Source organism: Balaenoptera ricei, chromosome 7, assembly GCF_028023285.1.
Source record: "Balaenoptera ricei isolate mBalRic1 chromosome 7, mBalRic1.hap2, whole genome shotgun sequence".
NCBI lineage: Eukaryota > Metazoa > Chordata > Mammalia > Artiodactyla > Balaenopteridae > Balaenoptera > Balaenoptera ricei.
In genome coordinates this window covers 46,711,587-46,733,624 of record NC_082645.1, presented here as the reverse complement: position 1 = coordinate 46,733,624, position 22,038 = coordinate 46,711,587, and the positions used below count along the sequence as shown (strand labels likewise).

Below are 22,038 nucleotides of genomic sequence, written 5' to 3'. Positions count from 1 at the left end.
ACACTTTTTAAGAGAATATTGATTGTAATGCAAGTGTTAGATGTGAACACTTGAAAAATGTAATTGTGATAAGTTTCAAATACTTTGATGTCAGGCCTGTCAATACCAACATTTCCATCTTTGACCCATGGCATAGATGTGTGCATATCTCGGAGTTCATTTGAGGCAATCGTATTTTTAGGACTGAAACATGGGCATTTATACTCATATATTAGCTACTTGAGGTGAAATGATTATGAAGAAAAGGAAATATCTCATTTTAAAAACCAATATAACTTGTGACTTTCCAGAGTTAAGAATAAGTCACAACCTAAAGATATGTTCTTCTTCAGTATGATTTAGAAGGTAAATTATCAAAAATACGATGCAATACAACAGAGAAAATGTATATATGTATATAAATGTATACATATACAGACAATTTTATTTTCAGTTTAGTTTCATAGTATCATTAGTATTTATGCTTGAAGTTATTTTAAACTCACATATGGTTTATAATAACTTCCTCTTCCTCAATGACAAACACAATGCAAAGTGTTTAAAGTACTGTAACATAAAGAGATAATTGTTTCTAGAAACCAGAGGGTTTTTTTGCAGTGTTTACCAAATTATCCCCCAAACTCTTCTCTTAGTATTTAAAAATAACAATCCAATATTGCTCTCATTCAACTGGGTACGTTCTCACCCCACCCCCATCCCTGTCAAATAGCTGTCAGTGACATCAGTCTATTGTTGGTCGTTTTTGTTATCTTTATTGCTATTTTATTTTATTGTTTTTGCTGTTTTATTGTTTTTATTCTTTTGGCCATGCCACTGCTGTTTTATTATTTTTATTCCTAAATGTATAACGAGATATAAGTAGAAATGGCCACGTTAATTTTGAATGCTGTAATTTTTTATACTCATTTATGAAAGTAGAGCAAACACTGACCATCAGCAGACCATATCTATGCAGGATAACAAAATATACCAGCTGTCCATTAAATAAATAAATAACCATAAATAGAATTTCTTGGCAAGTTAGAAGCCAGTACTCCTGCTATTCTCCAAAGTTGAGGTGTTCTGTTGTTGATGTGATCTGAGAGTTCTTCTGTCCAGAACATTTACATCACAAGCAATAGTAGCATGTTAGCATCCAGAGCAGATGATGACATTTTCCTAAAGGTACCTTCGCCAGACATCAACTCCCAATGTTGTCTTAATTCCATGTTCACAGGTACCCAGAAACTTGCCTTTCAGGATTCTGAACACATATCCCAAAGAAATATCTAGGCAGTTGGACATTAAAAATCATTGCTAAAAAACCAGAATGACACAAACATATGTATTCCCAAAATATGAGTACACCGATATCCTGCATTACAGAATTAAGTGAGGAAATGATAACTAAAAGTGTGCAAACTTTGATTATTTTTATTACCAGCCATATATGAATGAGCACAGTAGCATGGTCCCCATTTGTTAAATCTATTAGCTCATATGATAGTTCCCTGGCTCAACTTGGATTTATGCTGAAGAATCTATAAGCTAAAAATTGAGCCTTGAGTCCCTTCATTAGGCCATTATTTAAGTATAAACACAATGTTTTAAAAATTTTAGTAGGAGGTAAAATGTTCAAGAGATCTGAGTACATATTTGAGGGTCAGGGCTGCTATGTCCTAACCTCATCCTGCTTCTGCCTTGCTATGTGATTTCAGATGGCTCCATCAACTTTGCTGGGCTTTTACATCTATAAACAAAATTTAATGCTTGGGTGTAAAACATTGTGACATCTCTGGATAAAAGGTGCATGAAACACTATGTACATCTTCCTCAGCTAAGCACAGGTATGCACTGACAATTATATAAACATAATAAAAACTAGAGGACTGCTCTAGTTGGAATAGAAATCAATTCCTAAAATGCCATCTTGGATAATATTTAACCTGAAATACATGGCTTATATAAAATAATTGAATTCTCAGTCAGTGTGCTGAATAACACAGCGATTATTAACCACCCTGAATAGGAATATATTTATATACTTTATACTTTCCAAAATCTCTTCATTTACATCATCTCCACTCTATCACATATCTCAGCATCACATAAATTATCCCTTAAAACGTATCCATCTTGGCAGCCTAAATCAGCTCTGTTGTTTCCTCAGCTTTTGAAACTCATTCCACAAGCCACAGTGAAAATCCATCTCATAACTTTACAGGCTCAACTCATGTATACGTATGGTGGGGATTTATTTCTGAGGAAATATGTTTCCCTAACAGTTAGGCAGGAAGGAAATCAAGTCCTCAGGCAGCCACCCCCAGGGAGTGGGGACTATCTGATGTCTGCCCCAGGTAACACCATGAAGAGACATGGGGGAAGCCTCTGTCCTGTGCTGTCGGGACTTGATTATCCTTCAGGAAAATAGGCCACTTCATTATACAGCTGACAACTTTTGTAAGGAATCAAACGTTTGCATTTGCATTTCATCTGAATGCATCAGCTGCCCCTTGCCTTTCTTACCATAAAGATAGATCAAAAGTTCCATCCAAAAATATATAATCTGTGACACCTGTGTGCAGAATCCCTCTTTCCTCCCCTGTTAATCTCTGTCATCAGCACCTGGTGGGACAGCCAGAGGTCCTCACAGAAACAAACGCTTACATAACACAAGTGGTGGGTTTAGCTATTACTCACTGTAGCTTCGCTTTTTTCTTTGTTTTGATTTTTCCATTAAGTGAAACCTGCTGACCTCTTACATTCCGGAGCAGCTTTTGGTGAATGCTCAGGTGTCTCAAAAGGAGAGACTATCCAGGAGACACAAAAGCAACCCAATCCCCTTCCTTTTTTCCTCCCTGTAATTTCCTTATTTTACTCAGCTTGTTTGGCTTCCCTCTTTTATAATAGTACATACCTACATCATAAAGTTGCAATGAGGATTGAATTAGAGAATACAAATCACTTAGAACACATAGTAAATGCTTGAAAATATTAGGTAGTATTATTATAAAATCGGTATTAGTTTCCTAGAGCCGCCATAACAAAGTGCAACAAACTAGGCAGCTTAAACCGGCAAAAATGCATTATCTCTTATTCTGGAGACTATAAGTGTGAAATCAATTTGTTGGCAGGGCCATGCTCCCTTGGAAGCCTCTAGGGGAGAATACTTCCTTGCCTCTTCCCAGCTTCTGGTGGTTTGCTGCAATCCTTGGTGTTCCTTGGCTTGTAGATGCATCGCTCCAATCCTATCTTCACATGGTGTTCTCCCCTTGTCTCTGTCTTCACAGCTCAGTCTTCTTATAAGGACACCAGTCATATTGGGTGAGTGGCCCACGCTACTCTATTATGACTTCAACTAAACTTTAATTACACCTACAGTGACCTTTATTTCCCCATTAGGTCACATTCTGAGGTACTGGGGTCTTTTGTGGGGGACACAATTCAACCTATAACAATGCCCCATGTGCAAACTAACATTCCTACCTGCAAACGGCTTGAAGTTGAACTTGTTTTCTACTCACAGTCAGTCAGATCCCCATCAGCTGCTGCCATCTCAGAGGGTGGCACTGCCCTCTGTTTCACTATCCATGTCAGAAAACAAAGTTGCATTCCTTTAATTCCTCCTTCTTCTGTGCCCCCTTGTTCCTATCAATCATCAGATCCTGTTGGGGCTTCCTCATTTATTTCTCTTCATTAGTTCTCATCTCTGTGTCACTGAGACAATTTTTCTCCTGAACTACCCAAGCTTCCTAACTGATTGTCTAGCTGTTCAAAGCTAAAACAGCTTTTCCTTCCCAAATAGTCTCCAGGATGCTGTAAATGATCACTCTAAAGAACAAGCCAGATCAGGTCAAGACCTGCTTGTAGTACTTACTGACTTTTTTTTTTAAACATCTTTATTGGAGTATAATTGCTTTACAATGGTGTGTTAGTTTCTGCTGTATAACAAAGTGAATCAGCTATATGTATACACATATCCCCATATCTCCTCCCTCTTGCGTCTCCCTCCCACCCTCCTTAGCCCACCCCTCTAGGTGGACACAAAACACTGAGCTGATCTCCCTGTGCTATGTGGTTGCTTCCCACTGGCTATCTATTTTACATTTGGTAGTGTATATATGTCCATGCCACTCTCTCACTTTGTCACAGCTTACACTTCCCCTTCCCCGTGTCCTCAAGTCCATTCTCTAAGTTTGAGTTTTTATTCCTGTCCTGCCCCTAGGTTCTTCAGAACCATTTTTTTTTTTTTTTTTTTTTTTTTTAGATTCCATATGTATGTGTCAGCATACGGTATTTATTTTTCTCTTTCTGACTTACTTCACTCTGTATGACAGACTCTAGGTTCATCCACCTTATCACAAATAACTCAATTTTGTTTCTTTTTATGGCTGAGTAATATTCCATTGTATATATGTGCCACATCTTCTTTATCCATTCGTCTGTTGATGGACACTTAGGTTGCTTCCATGTCCTGGCATTGTAAATAGAGCTGCAATGAACACTGTGGCACTTGACTCTTTTTGAATTATGGTTTTCTCAGGGTATATGCCCAGTAGTGGGATTGCTGGGTCATATGGTAGTTCTATTTTTAGTTTTTTAAGGAACCTCCATACTGTTCTCCACAGTGGCTGTATCAATTTACATTCCCACCAACAGTACAAGAGGGTTCCCTTTTCTCCACATCCTCTCCAGTATTTATTGTTTGTAGATTTTTGATGATGGCCATTCTGACTGGTGTGAGGTGATACCTCATTGTAGTTTTGATTTGCATTTCTCTAATGGTTAGTGATGTTGAGCATGCTTTCATGGGTTTGTTGGCTGTCTGTATGTCTTCTTTGGAAAAATGTCTATTTAGGTTTTCCTCCCATTTTTGGATTGGGTTGTTTATTTTTTTGATATTGAGCTGCATGAGCTGCTTGTATATTTTGGAAGTTAATCCTTTGTCAGTCGCTTCATTTGCAAATATTTTCTCCCATTCTGAGGATTGTCTTTTTGTCTTGTTTATTGTTTCCTTTGTTGTACAAAGGCTTTTAAGTTTCATTAGGCCCCATTTGTTTATTTTTGTTTTTATTTCCATTTCTCTAGGAGGTGGTTCAAAAAGGATCTTGCTGTGATTTATGTCATAGAGTGTTTTGCCTATGTTTTCCTTTAAGAGTTTTATAGTGTCTGGCCTTACATTTACATCTTTAACCCATTTTGAGTTTATTTTTGTGTATGGTGTTAGTGACTGTTCTAATTTCATTCTTTTACATGTAGCAGTCCAGTTTTCCCAGCACCACTTATTGAAGAGGCTGTCTTTTCTCCATTGTATATTCATGCCTCCTTTATCAAAAATAAGGTGACCATATGTGTGTGGGTTTATCTCTGGGCTTTCTATCCTGTTCGATTGATCTATATTTCTGTTTTTGTGCCAGTACCATACTGTCTTGATTACTGTAGCTTTGTAGTATAGTCTGAAGTCAGGGAACCTGATTCCTCCAACTCCGTTTTTCTTTCTCAAGATTGCTTTGGCTATTCGGGGTCTTTTGTGTTTCCCTACAAATTGTGAAATTTTTTGTTCTAGTTCTGTGAAAAATATCATTGGTAGTTTGATAGGGATTGCACTGAATCTGTAGATTGCCTCGGGTAGTATAGTCATTTTCACAATGTTGATTCTTCCAATCCAGGAACATGGTATATCTCTCCATCTGTTTGTATTATCTTTAATTTCTTTCATCAGTGTCTTATAGTTTTCTGTATACAGGTCTTTTGTCTCCTTAGGGAGGTTTATTCCTAGGTATTTTATTCTTTTTGTTGCAGTGGTAAATGGGAGTGTTTCCTTACTTTCTCTTTCAGATTTTTCATCATTAGTGTATAGGAATGTAAGAGATTTCTGGGCATTATATTTGTATCCTGCTACTTTACCAAATTCACTGATTAGCTCTAGTAGTTTTCTGGTAGCATCTTTAGGATTCTCTATGTATAGTATCATGTCTTCTGCAAACAGTGACAGCTTTACTTCTTCTTGTCCTAATTTTATTCCCTTTATTTCTTTTTCTTCTCTGATTGCTGTGGCTAAAACTTCCAAAGCTATTTGAATAATAGTGGTGAGAGTGGACAACCTTGTCTTGTTCCTGATCTTAGTGGCAATGGTTTCAGTTTTTCACCAATGAGAATGATGATGGCTGTGGGTTTGTCATATATGGCCTGTATTATGTTGAGGTAAGTTCCCTCTATGCTTACTTCCTAGAGGGTTTTTATCATAAATCGGTGTTGAATTTTGTCGAAAGCTTTTTCTGCATCTATTGAAATGATCGTATGGTTTTTCTCCTTCAGTTTGTTAATATGGTGAATCACATTGATTGATTTGCGTATATTGAAGAATCCTTGCATTCCTGGGATAAACCCCACTTGATCATGGTGTATGGTCCTTTTAATGTGCTGTTGGATTCAGTTTGCTAGTATTTTGTTGAGGATTTTTGCATCTATGTTCATCAGTGATATTGGCCTGTAGTTTTCTTTCTTTGTGACATCTTTGTCTGGTTTTGGTATCAGGGTGATGGTGGCCTCGTAGAATGAGTTGGGGAGTGTTCCTCCCTCTGCAATATTTTGGAAGAGTTTGAGAAGGATAGGTGTTAGCTCCTCTGTAAATGTTTGATAGAATTTGCCTGTGAAGCCATCTGGTCCTGGGCTTTTGTTTGTTGGAAGATTTTTAATCACAGTCTCAATTTCGGTGCTTGTGATTGGTCTGTTTATATTTTCTATTTCTTCCTGGAAGGTTGTGCTCTTCTAAGAATTTGTCCATTTCTTCCAGGTTCTCCATTTTATTGGCATATAGCTGCTTGTAGTAATCTCTCATGATCCTTTTTATTTCTGCAGTGTCAGTTGTTACTTCTCCTTTTTCATTTCTAATTCTGTTGATTTGAGTCTTCTTCCTTTTTTTCTTGATGAGTCTGGCTAATGGTTTATCAATTTCGTTTATCTTCTCAAAGAACCAGCTTTTAGTTTTATTCATCTATGCTATTGTTTCCTTCATTTCTTTTGCATTTATTTCTGATCTGATCTTTATGATTTGTTTCCTTCTGCTAACTTTGGTTTTTTTCTGTTCTTCTTTCTTTAATTGCTTTAGGTGTAAGGTTAGGTTGTTTATTTGAGATATGTCTTGTTTCTTGAGATAGGATTGTATTGCTCTAAACTTCCCTCTTAGAACTGCTTTTGCTGCAGCCCATAGGTTTTGGGTCGTCGTGTTTTCATTGTCATTTGTTTCTAGGGATTTTTTTATTTCCTCTTTGATTTCTTCAGTGATCTCTTGGTTATTTAGTAGTGCACTGTTTAGCCTCCATGTATTTGTATTTTTTATAGATTTTTTTCCTGTAATTGATATCTAGTCTCATAGTGTTTTGGTCAGAAAAGATACTTGATACGTTTCAATTTTCTTAAATTTACAAAGGCTTGATTTGTGACGCAAGATATGATCTATCCTTGAGAATGTTCCATGAGCCCTTGAGAAGAAAGTGTATTCTGTTGTTTTTGGATGGAATGTCCTATAAATAACAATTAAGTCCATCTTGTTTAATTTATCATTTAAAGCTTGTGTTTCCTTATTTATTTTCATTTTGGATGATCTGTTCATTGGTGAAAGTAGGGTGTTAAAGTCCCCTACTATGATATTGTTATTGTCGATTTCCCCTTTTAGGGCTGTTAGCATTTGCCTTATGTTTTGAGGTGCTCCTATGTTGGGTGCATAAATATTTACAATTGTTATATCTTCTTCTTGGATTGATCCCTTGATCATTATGTAGTGTCCTTCTTTGTCTCTTGTAATAACCTTTATTTTAAAATCTATTTTGTCTGATATGTGAATTGCTACTCCAGCTTTCTTTTGATTTCCATTTGCATGGAATATCTTTTTCTATCCCCTCACTTTCAGTCTGTATGTGTCCCTAGGTCTGAAGTGGGTCTCTTGTAGACAGCATATATACATGTCTTGTTTTTGTATCCATTCAGTCAGTTTATATCTTTTGGTTGGAGCATTTAATCTTTTTACATTTAAGGTAGTTATCGATATGGATGTTCCTATTACCATTTTCTTAATTGTTTTGGGTTTGTTATTGTGGGTCTTTTCCTTCTCTTGTGTTTCCTGCCGAGAAGTTCCTTTAGCATTTGTTGTAAAGCTGGTCTGGTGGTGCTGAATTCTCTTAGCTTTTGCTTGTGTGTAGGGGTTTTAATTTCTCCATCAAATCTGAATGAGATCCTTGCTGGGTAGAGTAATCTTGGTTGTAGTTTTTCCCCTTTCATCACTTTAAGTATGCCTTGCCACTCCCTTCTGGCTTGCAGAGTTTCTGCTGAAAGATCAGCTGTTAACCTTATGGGGATTCCCTTGTATGTTATTTGTTGCTTTTCCCTTGCTCTTTTAATATTTTTTCTTTGAATTTAATTTTTGATAGTTTGATTAATATGCATCTTGGTGTGTTTCTCCTTGGATTTACCCTGTATGGGACTCTGCACTTCCTGGACTTGATTATTTCCTTTCCCATGTTAGGGAAGTTTTCAACTATAATCTCTTGAAATATTTTCTCAGACCCTTTCTTTTTCTCTTCTTCTTCTGGGACCCCTATAATTTGAATGTTGGTATGTCTAATGTTGTCCCACAGTTCTCTGAGACTGTCCTCAATTCTTTTCATTCTGTTTTCTTTATTCTGCTCTGTGGTAGTTATTTCCACTATTTTATCTTCCAGGTCACTTATCTATTCTTCTGTCTCAGTTATTCTGCTATTGATTCCTTCTAGAGAATTTTTAATTTCATTTATTGTGTTGTTCATCATTGTTTGTTTGCTCGTTAGTTCTTCTAGGCCCTTGTTAAACATTTCTTGTATTTTCTCCATTCTATTTCCCAGATTTTGGATCATCTTTACTATCATTAGTCTGAATTCTTTGTCAGGTAGACTGCCTATTTCCTCTTCATTTGTTTGGTCTGGTGGGTTTACCCGTTGCTCCTTCATCTACTGTGTGTTTCTCTGTCTTCTCATTTTGCTTAACTTACTGTGTTTGGGGTCTCTTTTTCACAGGCTGCACGTTTGTAGTTCCCATTGGTTTTGGTGTCTGTTCCCAGTGGGTAAGGTTGGTTCAGTGGGTTGTGTAGGCTTCCTGGTGGAGGGAATTGGTGCCTGTGTGTTCTGGTGGATGAGGCTGGATCTTGTCTTTCTGGTGGGCAGGCCCATGCCCAGTGGTGTGTTTTGGTGTTTCTGAGAACTTATTATGATTTTAGGCAGCCTCTCTGCTAATGGACGGGGTTGTGTTCCTGTCTTGCTAGTTGTTTGCCACGGGGTGTCCAGCACTGGAGCTTGCTGGTCGTTGAGTGGAACTGGGTCTTAGCGCTGAGATGGAGATCTCTGAGAGAGCTCTCGCCAATTGATATTACGTGGGGCCAGGAGGTCTCTGGTGATCCAGTGTCCTGAAGTCGGCTCTCCCACCTCAGAGGCTCAGGCCTGTCACCCGGCTGGAGCGCCAAGACCCTGTCAGCCATATGGATGGTGAATCCCTATGCCAACTCAGCCACAGGGCCCCTTCCCCACTGTGGCTCCCGGGTGTTCCTGCTTCTCTTTCTTCCTGGGCTTTGTGTCCCACACATTTTGCTCTTCCCTTTTTTATTATTTTTTTCCTCTTGGCCAATCACTTACTCCTTCAGAAATAAGCTTAGGCATCAAATTCTCACCCAAATCTTTCCTAACTAATCTCCCTTACTCCCACCCCCATAAAAGCTGAATTCGATGTTATTCCTATGGAATCCATAGCACCCCCCTAGCTTTTACCTAAAATTGTACATTTCACTTTGTACTGTGTTTTTCCATTTACTTGTCTGCTTCCCACAATAGACTGTAAATTTCTGGAGGACAGAACCTGACAATTATTCATCATTATATATTTGCATCCCCAAGACTGGCACATTTTTCCTTAATTTACATATGCTTGTTCAACCCCTGCTCTGTGCCAATAACCATTTACACTTCAGGAATACAAACGAAGAACAAAACAGACATTGTCCTTCTTCTACAAAACTTTATGTACTCTGAGTAAAATATTAAATTAAATAAGTAGTTAAAATACAGTCTAATAAGTGTCTTGATGGTAGGTACAGTTTCCTGTGGTCTCAGAGAGTCAACAAGATTACCTAAGAAGACCTGAAGGGTGAAGTGAGTTATCCAGGTAAAGAGTAGCAGGTGTAGAAAGCCAAGAGGAGTGCAAAAAAGGGAAAAAGGCAGGTAGCAGATTGTGAAACAATTGTAAAGGCATTTAAATTAATGTTAAAATGTTTTAGGGCTTCCCTGGTGGCGCAGTGGTTGAGAATCTGCCTGCCAATGCAGGGGACACGGGTTCGAGCCCTGGTCTGGGAAGATCCCACATGCCGCGGAGCAACTAGGCCCGTGAGCCACAACTACTGAGCCTGCGCGTCTGGAGCCTGTGCTCCGCAACAAGAGAGGCTGTGATAGTGAGAGGCCCGTGCACCGCGATGAAGAGTGGCCCCCGCTTGCCGCAACTAGAGAAAGCCCTAGCACAGAAATGAAGACCCAACACAGCCAAAAATAAAAAAAAATAAAAAAATAAAAAAAATGTTTTAAAGTGTTCTAAGAAAATTGAGAAAATATCAAAGGGTATTCAATATTGGAATGACTTATGGACCTATATTTCAGAAATGTCACTGGGGCAATTATGTAGAAACCAACTGAATTGGGACAAACTTGCAACTTGGATGCCAGTTACTATCCAGGTGAAAGGAAATAGTAGTGTGGCCTAGGGCAGTGACAGTGTGATAGAAGAGAAGTTAGGCAGCCTGGATGAATAATTAGAAGGCAAAAAAAGAGAATTGGGTGATTGTGGTAGGAAGGACTCAAGAATAACTGAGAGATTTCTGGACTGGATGCATTTTGATGAACTCACTAAGATATAGAATATTATGCAAAATTTAGATTCAGCACATATGGAGAAATGATGATGCAACTCTGAATAAGAGGTTGGTACCCAAGAAATGTCCAGGAGGATGTATGCAGGAGGCAGCTGTATATGGGCCTATTGCTTAAGGAAAAAATCTTGACTGAAGATATTGATGTGTCTTCTTACTTATTCTACTGTACAGGTTCTCAGCACTGACTGCATATTAAAACCACCAAGGGATCATTTTATAAAAATAACAAAACTATGCCTGGTTCTCATTGCCAAAGATTCTGATTTAATTGGTCCCAGGCATTAGTATTTCTTAAAAGCTCCTCAAGGAATTCTAAAATGGATCCTGGATTTTAAACTACTACTCAGCAGTATATGTAAAAAAAATTCCAATATCCATAGCATGACAAAAAAAGACCCTGCAAGATTTGATTCAAGTCTTTCACTTTCTTCTCTTGACACTTCACACATCCTTTACCTCCTACATGTCAGAAACCCTGGTCTCCTTCTTCCCCAAACAGGCCAAGGAGTGACACATTTCCTTGCCTTTACTTGTGTTCCTTCCCCTGCTCAAATCCCCTTCCTGGCCACTTCTGCTGAATTCCTATTCACTCTTCAAGGTCCAACTGATATGTCACCTCCTCTCTGAAGCCTTACCAACCCCCATCTGAATACAGAATTAATCTCCCACACTTATCACATCATATCATAATTATTTGATTGCATTTTAACTGGATCATTAGAAAGACAGTATTGTGCATTCATGGAAATGTCAATGAAAGAAGGAAAAATGAAGAGCATAATTATAAGGTTGTTACCTTCACGTAAAAAAAAGGCAACTTACATTTGCATAGTATTTTCACAGACAGTTTATTTAATCCCACAGCAACCTTGTGGATTAGTCACGGAGAGTATTATTTCCCCCATCAATATTAGTGATTCTCCACTCTACTTTTCTAAAATATCATTTTAAAAAAAGACCTTAAGTAGGTTTGCTATATTTATTTTCCCACTTATTTTACTACAATACAAAATCTAAGCACTTGCTAAGAAATTATATTTTGAAACCAGCTAATAGAGGACTTTTTAATTTGAAACAAATTTGTTCAGACCCTGTGCTGAATCTCTTTTGCGTGTGAGTACCAGTCTACTCTCAACCACGATCCTCTCTGTCCTCTGAAGGGAGAGCTGCCCTGTGCTGACAATGTCAATGAGCACTCTTGCCCTTTGTCTTGGACATATAGGAGCGCAGTGGGTTGATCAAAGGGACACAAGAGAGTGGAGTAGTGTGGGATTGCCAAGGATAACTGCATCCCTCAACTAAAGGCCACTGGTCCCCTTCAAGGCAGCCCTCACCCCACAACCCTCTCTGTAACTGTTCTTCCTCTTTACCCCTCAGGGTGGTATTTAAAGTGCTGTTACTAGTTATTAGTAATAAAGTATACAAGCAGCTCTACTGGGCACTATATTCTCTCTTGTGCTTCCCCTAAGTCCTAGATGCACTTTTCTGAATGGTCCCTTTATTAAACTTTTAAAATTATCCTACTTTGAGTGTGCCATTTGCTACCTGCTAGAACACTAACTGGTGTTACCCCAAATTTATAGTGGTTTAAATCAATGGTTTTTCAGATAGAAGGTATGATTTTATGTTTCAGAAGAATGTGTGATTTTCATATAACATATGCATTTGCTAATGTTTAATATCCTAAATTATTATGTCTCCTGGTAAAAAGTGGCACTGAACAGTAACTGGACAGTTTTATGAAATAAATTTTAGGTGATTAATAAAACATAATCATAATCTGACATAATCATTCTGTTTGTGCTTATTAAACACTAGATAAACCTTAAAATATATTATCTTCCATTATAACATAAGTTTTATGATACTTGAGAGGGTTTTATCTTTTAACGGCTGGATCCTTCTTAACAAATTTCAAAAGATTAGGATATCAATTGATACTAAAAAAATATTATTGCTGTTTCACACTTTTCTCTTACCATTACCACTCTCAGGAAATATTTATATCATACTGGAAAAAAATCATTTATTGTTTCACTGATTCATTTATTCTTCAATCAATTTTTTTAGCCAAATGCTGTGCTAAGCATAAGAATGTAGAGCTGTCAAGTAAGACAGACAGTCCTTATCTCCTAGATTATAGAACATAGTATAAAGGTTATATAATGTGCTGAAATTTCAAGGGTCATCAGAACAATTTTTTGACATACAAATGTTCTATATATATATTTTTAACATCTTTATTAAAGTATAATTGCTTTACAATGGTGTGTTAGCTTCTGCTTTATAACAAAGTGAATCAGCTATACATATACATATATCCCCATATCTCCTCCCTCTTGCGTCTCCCTCCCACCCTCCCTATCCGACCCCTCTAGGTGGTCACAAAGCACTGAGCTGATCTCCCTGTGCTATGTGGCTGCTTCCCACTAGCTATCTATTTTACATTTGGTAGTGTATATATGTCCATGCCACTCTCTCACTTTGTCCCAGTTTACCCTTCCCCCTCCCTGTGTCCTCAAGTCCATTCTCTACACCTGCGTCTTTATTCCTGTCCTGCCCCTAGGATCTTCAGAACCTTTTTTTTTTTTTCCTGGAGTCTGTCATACAGAGTGAAGTAAGTCAGAAAGAGAAAAAAAAATACCGTATGCTAACACATATATATGGAATATATATTTTTATATGCTGTAAATGAGAGCTTATCAAAGGGATAATCAAAGCCTATCAAAGGTAAGTAATTGACCTAACCAAGTGATTTTTTCAACCTATAGAGCCCCCTATTATATTTAGGTAGTTTAAATATATTTAGAGAATTGAATCAATTTACAAGTAGTCAGAGTCAAATTAACAGTTATGACTAAAATGTGTATCTGAGCTATTAAGAGCACAGGTTTTGGAATCAGGAGTGTCTCATCTTGCTTCTAGCTCTGTGACCATAACCAGATAGTCAATGTTTCAAACCTGTTTTCTCCTCTGTAAAATGGGGATACTAATATACCTTTCTCCAGGATTTTTGAGGTACTGTAAGAATTATTGCATGTATGATCCTTAGCCTGGAGACTAAGGGCAAAATAAAAATAATAGTCAACTCACCTGATTATCCATTGTTCTCCATTCCTTCTGTGAGAAGCAGTGACTTTTGCTCACAACATAGTGAACACTTATGCTAATAGGTTACCAGCTGGGATGAACCCAACAGTTGAGTTTAATGCCCATAAAGAATGTTATGTTCATTCTCAAACGTGTTTATTTTCAGTGCATAGTGTTATAAAGATATAATTTCATATGGTAAACTAATGAAATATGAGCACAGAAAGATAGAGAGCTAGTTCTATTAAAACATTCTGAAGATATTGGAAAGAATTACTCAGTTGTTTACAAAAATATTATGTTGGTTTGTACGTCAGTGAAAAAAATAGCTTGAAAAGGATTTTGGATGCAGGCTGACTTACAAGTTCTCACTTCAGTTAAAAAAACAAAAAACAAAAACCCTGAAAATTGTTATCCTTATGGGTGTGACTTTTGTAAAGAAGACAATGCAAATCTCCAATCAAAGATCTATACTAAGAGAAAAGTCTGAACACTGCATTGAAGATGGGCAAACAAACTTACATTTACAATTTTAAGTTAAAATCAGTGTTTAATTTTTTTCTGTATCTTTTAAAGAAATCTATCTCTTTAACTCATTTCTTCAATTAACCTCTCAAATACCACTCCCAATTTCACCAGAGCAGAAAATGTCCACTGTACTATGTGTTTGATCCTTATTATGTATTACTTTATATAACCATGCCATTGTCCACCAAGTCTAGTCCCTTCTTTTTCTGAGCCCACAGCTCTACTGTACATGTTTTCCAGGCTCCCTTACACTTTGATGTGGTCACAAGACTAGATCCTACCTTGGCTTTAACAGCAGGGATGCCTTCTCAGTCTCCTTCCCTACCATCAGCTAGATACAGATGACGAGGCTCTGGGGAATAGCGGAGTCACAGGCTGAAGGAGCCTGAATCACCACATGAAGGAAGGTCACCTGCTAACCAGAAGTACATTTATTTGTTCTTTTCATTTATCAAGCAAATATTTCTTGAGAATCCACTATATGTTGGACACTTTGCAAGAGGCTGGGCATATATTAGTAACCAAAATGGACAAAGTCTTTATACTCAGGGAGCCAGCTATACAGGTCTCCATAGGCCTGATTGCCTTAAACTCCAATTCCCCTCAAAGTGTCCCTGAGCTACTCCTAAGAGTTCCTAGAGCACTGCTTTTCAAACATCTGTAGCCATAACTACCAGTCACAAATACACTGTATAACATGACCCAGTAAATCCATGTGAAAGTTTACAAAAACAATACTTAGCTTTAATACATATTATGTACACTGATATTTTCTATTCTAATCTAGTCTAGTCCATTTTAACCTAGTCTATTCTACTGATTTCACTCTCCATGAATGCACAGGAGCTTATAGTTTGAAAAGTATTGTCCAAGAAGGCTGCCTCTCATGGGCCAAGATTCTGGCTTTCCCCTCATGCCTTCACACTGCTTGCCTTGCTGAGATTCTCTCTCTATTACACACAAATTTCTGTTCCATGTAATTGTCTTAAAAATCCCATTTCCATCTTAAAAATGAAACAACTCCCCCTAGCTACTATTTCTGAACATGGACAGGTGCTTCATAATTTTTCTTAATACAACAGCCACTGCAATCTTACCTTTGACATGATTTTACTAAAAGCTTGAGGAAAACGGAGGGAAAGCACAACTATTAGAAATGGCAATTCTAGTGAACGACTTAAGATGCAATAACATTATCTCTGGGATTTCTCCTATACTAATTTTGGGGCAGAGGGCATGGGTAGGGCATAGATTAAACAATAGTGGCCGTGAGGAAAATGGTAAAGCTGAGTGACAGGTGCAGTGGAACTTCATTATGTTATTCTTCTGTTTGTGTGTGTGTGAAATGGTTCATGATAAAAGATTTTAAAAAGACAGAGGTAGAAAAACAAAAGGAAAGAGGGAGGGAGGGAGGGATTGTGGAAAAGAGAAACAGAGAAAGAAAGGAAGAAAGAGAAGGAGGGAAAGAAGGAGAGAGGAGGGAAGGAAGGAAGGGAGGGAGGGAGGGAAGGAAGGAAGGGAGGGAGGGAGGGAGGGAAGGAAGGGAGGGAGAGAGGAAGGCAGGGAGGGAGGGAAATGACTGCTCATAATCGATATCCCAAATTTGATCTCAGAACACTTAACTGAGTCAGCTCCCTATAGCTTCCATGTGGCAGGATGTAAGGTTCTCAGCTCTGAGAATATGCACCTGTCCCACAACTGCATATTTAAAGAGACTACCAACTTGACTTCCCCAGACAAAAGAGAATTCTTATTCAAAGGTGAAGACTGCTGGTAACTTTCTGAATGGCCGAGTTTTTTCAGCTTTGAAATCTCCAAGGTCCATTTTCCATACACTGATATGCACATGGATATACGCAATAGCTGTTCCTTATATATATCAATATAAATTCTCTTAAAAGCTTCTCTGAAAGAAGCTACTATTTCCTGCTCCCCTAGTTAGGAGACCATAAAGAAGAGTGTGCATGTGCTTTGCTACCTACCCACTACCAGTTTCAGACCACTGTCCAAGCAATACTTCCTAAAAACCTCCCTTCTATTTATATACACTCTCTATATCCTCAGTACTATCTGTTTTGACCAACAGGACATTTCATCCTTTATGAAGACTGTAGAATTTAACTTATGATTACTAGCTATGGTAGATTATATTATAATTATTCAACAAGGCAGGTATCTGGGCTGCTGTTCTGAGGTCTAGGATATGCTAACTAGGAACTATATCATTGCTCCCGAATCTGTTCCAATGACTGAGGAACTTCTGTTTTTCTGAAGTAAGGACAAACTATACTACAAGGCTTGCTCAGCCTTGGGTGCTACGATGTCTTATTGACCGGCTCCAGTTCAGAACTCAGTCTAACATGAGCCTCAGAACTCTAGTCCTAGGGAATGTCCTGACTGGCAGCATCAGTCACAGGCCTGGGAAGCTGTTGCCAGTTTTCTCAGCTACCAAGCAGTGATACTTGCTCTAATCTCCTGCCTCATATGGGATCATCCGCATTAGATCACAAGAGTTGAATTCGTAGAGTCTCCTTTCTACACACCACGTCCTCACTTACTGATTACATTTCTGGCTGTTTCTGGTCACAGAGGTGTTCACCTTGTTCTTGCATCGGACTATTTCTTTTTTGAAATATTTTATCTATCACTGTTCGGTGTTTAGAGGGGTGTGTGTTGAGGAGTACGTTTGTTTACATATTTTCTATGTATGAGCTCACAAGCCACCTGCACTGAAATCTCCTTATATTCATTTTTATATTCAAGCCTAACCATGGCCCTCTTTATTTCCCACATGTCCTTCTTGTTTTCCTGCCTCAGTGCCCTTGCTCTTCACCTTTCCAAATGGTCCTTCCCTGTGTGACTCTGTTCAAATCCTATTAACTTTTTCCTACTCAACTCTCAAGTCATTTCTTCCAGAAAGCATTCCTTGTTCTTACCAGCCAAAAGTAATGATTCTAGCTCTGGCTTCAAACGACATATCACCTCTCTGTCTCTTTGAGAACGGTTTCAATAGTCTTTCAACAAATTTTTAGGGGCCTATACTGTGTCAGTATCTATATTTGACTCTGCACCTAGTAGAGGTGTAACTCATCATCTGATGTCTTGTACGTTGTACCTATTTATGCACATGACTTATTTCCCCTATTGAAATATAAGCTCCTTGAAGCCAAAAGGTCTATTTCAGTCATCCTTTTCTCCCCAATGGTCTTTTGTGCCAAATTAATGCTCACTGAACTGATATAAATTCAATAAAGAGAAAAATTCATGAATAAATCAGATGATATACTCTCAGTCCCACTAGATTGTACTTATTTAGAGTGCTTGACCATACTTTCCACATTTTTCATTCTCAGGATCTAGGAAAATGGTCGGTTATATTCAACAAGTAATTGTGGAGGATGATAATGGTGATATTTTGATTCTCATTTTAGTCAACCAAAGTGTGCAGAAACAATGAAAAAATACACTTTAAAATCATCTTATTACAAATATTTCATATTCAAAATTATTAATTAAAAAGTACTTTTTCCATCTGGTCCTCTCATTACTGAACTAGAACAACTTTTCTCTTTTCCTTCTTTTATAATGTAAGCTTTATTTTGTAAGAACTCCTTCAGGATTTTGATCAACCTTTCTTTCCCCCATTGTGCTAAACTATTTCTTATTTCATCTTTGCCTCTATGTAAAGGACTCCAGAAAATTATTTGAAGACTCTGCTACTATTTTTCATCTAATCAGATTTCCCCACTCCTGATGAAGCAAATTCAGGTGTCTTTCTTCTAAATTCTCATATTTCTTACTTCAATATTTTCCATGTAGTTTTTCTGTCATTACTCTAGCCATGGGATTAAATGGAAAGGCGATTGTTGGTTTTAAACAATACCTGCTTAAACCCCAGATAAATAGGGTTTTCAATGAGAATCACATTCTTTTTAAGATATCTAAGTATATGTACTTTACTTCTGTTGCTATAATAAATATTTAGAAAAACTAATTTAAATTTTGGTATTCTTAATTTCTTCATAAAATCTGAAGATCTCAAAAGTTACACACAACATGAAGAATTACCAGAAATTCTCAGATTCAAGACTACTGATTAAGTACTTTCAGAGAACAGGAGTTTTATAGGGTGAGGGGAATATGTGGGTAAGATAATTGAATATAGTTATCTTAATCTTTATAACACACTGCTTCCAACCTCATTGCCTTTCATTCTTGCAGCTTCCCTGACACCAAAGCACTTACCATTTGTTCAGTCAAAATTTAATAAAAGGAGAAAACTGCTATGTTATTTTCCCAAATGTTTACTGTGTGCATTTCTCATTTGCCAGTGTTTTGATTGGCAGTTTTATATAACCTTGGATTTTAATTTTATATGAAATCTGATGGGAAGTATATTTTAGAAGTCATAATCAAAAATGACTGCAGCTCCCCTGTATGTGTTTTTCTAAGGAAGCTTAGTTTCCCCAAGTTGAATTTCATAGTCCTGAGACCCAATGAGAAGATACGTATTTATAGGCTGCAATCACTTTTGCTACTTGTGGAAATAAATAAATAATTGCAAACCCTTTTAAACTTTACTTTGGTGGAAGTAATTAGGTACTGTTTGTTACATTTTTATAAGTTTCCTAAAATCTCCTGAGTGGCTTTCTCTTTGGTGTTTTTTTTTCCTTTTGGTGTCTATTGAATACCTTGTGACTAAACAGAGTTTAGAGCCATGGGGCAATGGTCATAAAATAAATGAACTATTTTTATTATTCACCTTTGATTACCATCCTCAAAACTTTTTGTTCTATGTTCTTTAGGTCCTGGCTACTTCAAGCATGGTCCATGGACCAGAGCATCCCCATCACGTGACAACTTGTAACAAATGCAGAATCTCAGGTTCCACCACAGACCTACTGAACAAGAATCTGCATTTTCAATCAAAACTACAATGAGGTACCACCTCACACTAATCAGAATGGCCATCATTAAAAAGTCTACAAATAACAAATGCTGGAGAGGGTGTGCAGAAAAAGGAACCCTCCTACCCTGTTGGTAGGAATGTAAATGGGTGCGGCCACCATGGAAAACAGTATGGAGGTTCCTAAAATTAGAGCTGCCATATGATCCAGCAATCCCACTCCTGGGCATATATCTGGAGAAAGCAATACTTTGAAAAGATACATGAACCCCAATGTTCATTACAGCACTATTTACAATAGCCAGGACATAGAAGCAATGTAAATGTCCATCAACAGAGGAATGGATAAAGAAGATGTGGTACATACATACAATGGAATATTACTCAGCCATGAAAAAGAATGAAATAATGCCATTTGCAGCAACATGGATGGACCTAGAGATTACCACACTAAGTGACGTGAGTCAGAAAGAGAAAGACAAATGCCATATGATATCGCATATATGTAGAATCTAAAATATGACACAAATGAATTTATCTATGAATCAGAAAGAGACTCACAGACATAGAGAACAGACTTGTGGTTGCCAGTGAGGGGGTGGGAAGGTAGGAATGAATTGGGAGTTTGGGATTAACAAATACAAACTATTACCTATACGTATAACTGAATCACTTTGCTGTGCACCAAAAACTAACACAACATTGTAAAGCAACTATATTTCAATAAAATAAAATTTTAAAAAAAGAATCTGCATTTTAACAAAAAGCTCAGGTAATTAATATGCCTTTCAAATTCTGAGAAGCACTAATCTAGATAAATTTTGTTATATACATTAAGACCTTTCCCACACTTTTATCAGCTGATTTTAAATGCTTCTCATGCCCCCAACTAAGTTTCCCATGCCATGAAGTTCATGCTCTATTCTCCAATGTCAGAGAAAGGAGTTAGTATTACAGTAGTGAGGAAGAGTGTCCTGAATTTCCAGCTAATGTGAAGGCATCACTTTTGGCAGCATTGCTTCTTTAACTATTTGGATGACAAAATTTCCAAAATGCATCACACATTTCTTAATCTCTGAAAATAGGGTACACTGAACATAATTCACTCTTTCCTTAATAAATGTTGGTTATTATTATGAACATCAATAATAATTTTTGGAAACAAAAATCAGCTTAAAAACTAGTCAGTTATTCAGGCATTAATAAATCTTACTGGGCTTTCCACAGGATATGATGTTGTTTTAATTCATTTCTTTCTTCATTTAATTAATTTTTTCTCCTTCTTTCATAGCAATGTCGCTTTCTCATTATGTTTTGCCACTCCCAGTGACAGTCTTTCCTCTCACTCCCGTTACTACTTAAGCAATGGTGTAATTCTGCTACTCACAGCTCTCTGCCTTATTGAGGCAGATTTCTCTTTGTTGTTTTTGTGTTTATTTTTGCTTTTGTCTAGTATTTTCCCTTCTTTGTTTCTGATTTTCTTTTCCTGCTACATATTATTCCATCTGACAATTGCAGTCTTTTAAATTGCTATATTTAGTCCATTTACATTCACAGTACATAAGGATACGTCTGGTTTTATATTTACTGTCTATTTGCTTTCTATTGAACTTGTTTTATCCTACTATTTCTTTCTTCTCTTACTTTTTTGTATTAATAAAATTGCTTATTATACTATTTCTACTCTGTAACTTTAAATTTTTACTATTATTTTAGTGGTTACCCTAAATTATAACATATATTTTAGATTTATTGAAGCCTTATATAAATTAATAATGGAAAATTTTTAGTTTTAGTTTTACAAAAATTAATGATTTTAACACTTTCACAATAATGCTAAAATTTTAGAACACTTTAATTCCATTTAATTTTCTCAATTTTATTATTGTCACGTACTTTAACTCTACATATATTTAAAATTCTCAGACATACTATTATTGTTTCGCACATTATTATCTTTGTACATTGTTGTTTATACATTGTTTTTTCAATTGTTATTTCCAGTCAATATCCATTTATATTTACCCACATATTTACCCTTTTTGTTGGTCTCCATTTCTTGGTGCGATTTCATATTTTTGCTAGATATACACTTCTAGGTTGGCAGTTATTTTTGCTCAGCACTTTATGATGTCATTCCATTGCCTGTTGTTTTCATCATTTCTGTTGATGAGTCAGCTGCCCATTTTGTTGCAGGGAATATGTCTTTTCTTCTCTGGCTGCTCTTAATATTCTCTCTTTCTATTTGGTTTTCAACTATCTTACTCTATGTCTCTAGGTGAGTTTTCACTTGTATTTGACAGGCTTTAGGCTTATAGAATTTTCTGAATCTGCAGACTGATATACTTTGTCAGTTTGGGAAAATTCTTAGCATTATCTCTCCAACTATTGCTTCTGCCTCTCCTTTCTTTCTGTTATTTCTGAGACTCCAATAACACACATGTAAAATATTTTCATTTTTTCACATCGGTCAAAACATTGCAGAAGGAACATTTGCTCCTGGATGGGTTAAAGTAGTCTGCAACAGAACTGTGCAGCTACAAAGGACAATTAGGAAAACTTGATACAATTCAGAGATCCTTGGTTTAAG

General features: G+C 37.0%; 1 long non-coding RNA gene across 1 annotated transcript in view; it reads left to right on the top strand.

Annotated features, from left to right (window-relative positions):
• The window catches only part of LOC132368495 (uncharacterized), a 121,458-nt gene extending 101,936 nt beyond the window's left edge, over positions 1-19,522 (top strand). Inside the window, exon 3 of the long non-coding RNA XR_009504103.1 lies at positions 19,348-19,522. This is a non-coding gene — a long non-coding RNA (uncharacterized LOC132368495). The remainder of the gene's footprint in view (positions 1-19,347) is intronic.
• The last annotated feature ends 2,516 nt before the right edge of the window (positions 19,523-22,038 follow it).